The sequence below is a fragment of the Rhinopithecus bieti genome, unplaced genomic scaffold, assembly GCF_001698545.2.
Source record: "Rhinopithecus bieti isolate Rb0 unplaced genomic scaffold, ASM169854v2 scaffold_23276, whole genome shotgun sequence".
In the NCBI taxonomy this organism is placed as follows: Eukaryota; Metazoa; Chordata; class Mammalia; order Primates; family Cercopithecidae; genus Rhinopithecus; species Rhinopithecus bieti.
The window spans coordinates 1,077,934-1,082,768 of record NW_016810868.1 but is presented as its reverse complement, the minus strand read 5'-3'; positions in this window follow the sequence as shown (position 1 = coordinate 1,082,768).

Sequence of the window (4,835 nt, the reverse complement as noted above, 5' to 3'; positions counted from 1 at the left end):
GCGGACCTCAGAGGCGGGGCCGGGGCCGGGGCCGGGGGTGGGGACGGGGAATGGGCTGGGGGCGCTGCCACACTCACCCCCTGCCTGGAGGCCGCGCAGCCCGAGCGCCAGCAGGAGGACCGGGGCCCAAGGAGCGGAGCCCATGTCGCCTTCCGCGGGCGCCCGTCACGTGGGCGGGGTCACGGGGCCGCCGGGGCGCGCTCCTCCCTCCAGGCCCCACGTGTTCCCGGCGCCCGCTGTCCCCATGGAGACCGTCGCCGTGAGGCGCCTGTGCAGTCGCTGCTTCAGCGCCGCGCCGGGGACTGTGCGCCCCAACACCCCGCGCCTCAGGGCCGCTGCCCAGGGGTCCCTCCCGGGCGCGGCGCGGGGAAGCCGAGGGCCCTTGGGGGTCCAGGTCCCTGGGCCATCTCCAGGGCCTCCCGCCCCACTGGCTCATCCTCCAACCGCGGCCCCATCCGGAGTTGCGCTAGGGCGAGTCCCTGTTGTGCCGGCCAAGCCTCCCCAGCACTTGCTCCTGGCAGGTGTCCCACTCCAAGGCAGGGCCAGGAAAGCGGGGACCGTTCTGCTGCCCCTAAGGGCGGGAGGGAAAGGGTCCTAAACAGAGTGCTGGCGCCCGAAGAAAGCCACCCAGCGTTTGTCCAAGCGACAACAGTGGCCGGGCAGGTGGGTGGCGGGGCCTCGCAGGGGGCAGGAGTGTGGGGTGCCCCTGGAGGGTCTGGGCAGGGCCGGGATGTGGCCGTGTAGCTCCCAAGAGCTGGGATCGCCACCTGCCCTTCCGACTGGCACCCAGTTTGTCCACACAGCCCTGCAGGGACAAGGGGGGACCAGAGGCCTCTGCTGGGAGCTGGGGCCTCCTCCCTGGGGAACACCCAGAGGATGGAAGAAGTCACCTTTCCCCAGCATCCAGTCCAGGGCATGGGTGAGGGGGCCATAGTGGTGAGTGCCAGACCAGCCACGTGGAGTCCTGCTGGGGAGGTACATGGGCCACTAGCCAGTCCCAGAACAGGTGCAGAAGCAGCAGGGACTCAGCTACAGACAGAAAAAGAGTTACTCTGTCCCTCTCCCAAGACTGCCCTTGGCCAGCATGACCCTGCCATGCCCATCCTGTGTGTGGCTGAGTGGGGAAGACCGGCCACTTCCACAGCCCCTCGTGCCATGGCCCCTCCGCCTCACGCAGAGGCACTCCCATGGTGGGTGACTGGTAGCTGGGGCCCTCAGCATGGTGGCAGTGACCATCATGTCACACTGCAACACGAGGTCATCCAGGGCCACACACCATCCCCACCACGGTCTCACATCTGGGCCCTGTCCCATCCCTGCACAGTTCCTGGGGCTGTCTGCCGGGACCCCCACAGGACGGGGTGAGGAGAAGCAGCAGCCCTCCTTGGATGTGGAGGTGCCCCATGGCGTCCCCCACCCCACACCTCTGCTCCTCTGGCTCCCTCGGGCACCTTAAGTGGTCAGAGCTCCACCAGCAACCCTCACCCAGGATTGCAGCTCTGGAGACGCCAGCTAGGCCGAGAGCAGCCAGCCAGCTCCCCAAGCACACCAGGGCCTGGAGATGCCGCAGGCGTGGCTGGGCCCACAGAGGGGCCAGAGCCTCAGGGAGGGTTCCAGGGGCAGGGTTTCCAAGAAAGCCACTTCCCCACTTGTCCATGGCCCAGGCCTTGATGCCCCTTCTGGGCAGCAGCCAGGGCCTCCCAAGCCAGGAAGAGTGGGCATGGGGCTAGCCAGCATGGCTCTGCCGGGGGTGAGGGTGGCCACAGCCCCCTGCCCACATCCCTGTGCTCACAGAAACATGTGCTGTATGGAATCGAGGTTTGAGGGATCTAGGCCTGTGCTGTTAATCTGTAACCTTAGCCCCATCCCTGTGCTTACAGAAACATGTGCTGTATTGTCTCAAGGTTTAGGGGATTTAGGGCTGTGCAGGATGTGCTTTGTTAAAAATGTGTTTGCAGGCAGTATGCTTGGTAAAAGTCATTGCCATTCTCCATTCTCGATTAATCAGGGACACAATGCACTGCAGAAAGCTGCAGGGACCTCTGCCCAAGAAAACCTGGGTATTATCCAAGTCTCCCCCCCACTGAGACAGCCTGAGATATGGCCTCATGGGAAGGGAAGACCTGACCATCCCCTAGCCGGACACTAGTAAAGGGTCTGTGATGAGGCGGATGAGTAAAAGAGGAAGGCCTCCCCGGTTGAGTTAAGCGGAAGGCCTCCATCTCCTGCATGCCCCTGGGAACAGAATGTCTCGGTGTAAAACCCGATCGTACATTCATTCTATTCTGAGACAGAAGAAAACTGCCCTGTGGCTGGAGGCGAGATACGCTGGCGGCAATACTGCTCTGTTACTTGTTGCTACACTGAGATGTTTGGGTGGAGAGAAGCATAAATCTGGCCTACGTGCACATCCAGGCAAAGTACCTTCCTTTGAACTTATTTGTGACACAGATTCCTTTGCTCACATGCTTTCTTGCTGAACTTCTCCCCACTATCACCTTGTTCTCCTGCAGCATTCCTCTTGCTGAGATAGTGAAAATAGTAGTTAACAAATCCTGAGGGAACTCAGAGACCAGTGCTGGTGCAGGTCCTCTGTATGCTGAGTGCCCGTCTCCTGGGCCCACTGTTGTTCCTCTATACTTTGTCTCTGTGTCTTATTTCTTTTCTCAGTCTCTCGTCCCACCTGACGAGAAATACCCACAGGTGTAGAGGTGCTGGCCACCCCTTCAATGGCACAGCAACCTGACATGTTAAGGGGTACAGCTTCTGCAGGAGGCCCCCAAGGTCCGTTATCACCAGGGCCCTCGTCAGCCTGTGCAGGATACAGTAGGTCACCCAACAGGCAAGTGGGCCTAGGCCAGCCATGCCTCTGCAGACACCCCCAGTCTCTCTCTGCCCATCCCTGGGGCGGGACAGATGGGGAGGTTGGCTGCAGAGCCACCAGCTGAGGGGGTGAGAGGTCCCTGGGCAGGGAATCCTGGGAGCCAGGCAAGCAAGGGTGAGGCTGCTGAGCCCAAACCTTCCCCTCAAGGTCCATCTGCTCTTCTAGACCATCTAGGCAGCTCCTCCACACCCCGATTCCTGCTGGGACACCCAGTCCCACCCTCTACGGCTCGCAGACTGGGGGCCATGCCCGGCCAGACATCACGTCTGTGCTGCCCCTGACTGAAAGGCTGCCAGCAGGCCACTGGCAGGTGGCTCCGGTGTGTGTGGCTGTGACTTATTGCATCTGCACTTAGAGCCATGCTGGTCTGTGTGCTGAATTATACATAATATAAAGTTTACCACTTAACCACTTTCATGTGCTAAGTTTGGTGGCATTAGGTACATTCATGCATTCACAATACTGTGCACCATCATCACTATTTTCCAGACTACCTCATCACCCACAATAGCAACCATAGCCATTAAACAATGGACCCCAGTCCCTGGCACCCACCATTCTACCATTTGTCTCTGTGACTCTGCTGACTCCAGGTACGTCATATCAGTGGAATCCTACAGTATTTTGTCCTCTGTTGCCCAGGCTGGAGTGCAGTGACAGGACCTCAGCTCACTGCAACCTCCGCCTCCCGGGTTCAGGTGATTCTCCTGTCTCAGCTTCCGGAGTAGCTGGAATTACAGGAGCCCACCGCCACGCCCGGCTAAATTTTGTACTTTTAGTAGAGACGGGTTTTCATCATGTTGGCCAAGCTGGTCTTGAACTCCTGACCTCAGGTGATCCGCCCACCTTGATCTCCCAAAGTGCTGGGATTACAGGCGTGAGCCACCGCGCCCGGCCTGTTTTAGCCATTGTGAATACTGATGCAATGAACATGGGTGTGCAAATATCTGCTTTTGTTTGTTTGTTTTTTGAGACAGTCTCTGTCGCCCAGGCTGGAGTGCAATGGCGCGATCTCAGCTCACTGCAAGCTCTACCTCCCAGGTTCAAGCAATTCTCCTGCCTCAGCCTCCCAAGTGGCTGGGATTACAGGTGCACAGTCACATGCCTGGCTGATTTTTGTATTTTTAGTAGAGACGGGTTTCACCATGTTAGCCAGGGATGGTCTCGATCTCCTGAACTAGTGATCCACCTGCTCGGCCTCCCAAAGTGCTGGGATTACAGGCGTGAGCCGCTGCGCCCGGCCTGTGGTTTTTATTTGCGTCTCCCTAATGATTAGTGATGTTGAACATTTTTCCTGTGTTGATTGGCCATTTGTATGTCTTCTTTGGAAAATGCCTATCAAATCCTTCGCTCATTTTTGAATTGGGTTTTTTGTTGAGTTTTATGATTTTTAAAAATCATCTGGATCAGCAGGGCACAGCGGCTCACACCTGTAATCCCAGCACTGGGAGGCCGAAGTGGGCGGATCATGAGGTCAGGAGACTGAGACCATCCTGGCCAACACGGTGAAACCCTGTCTCTACTAAAAATACAAAAAAAAAGGCCGGGTGCAGTGGCTCAAGCCTTTAATCCCAGCACTTTGGGAGGCCGAGATGGGCGGATCACAAGGTCAGGAGATCGAGCCCATCCTGGCTAACGCGGTGAAACCCCGTCTCTACTAAAAAATACAAAAAACTAGCCGGGCGAGGTGGCGGGCACCTGTAGTCCCAGCTACTCGGGAAGCTGAGGCAGGAGAATGGCGTAAACCCGGGAGGCGGAGCTTGCAGTGAGCTGAGATCCGGCCACTGTACTCCAGCCTGGGCGACAGAGTGAGACTCTGTCCCCAAAAAAAAAAAAAAAAAAAGCCTGGCGTAGTGGCAGGCGCCTGTAGTCCCAGCTACTACAGAGGCTGAGGCAGAATTGCATGAACCCAGGAGGCGAAGCTTGCAGTGAGCCGAGATCACACCACCGC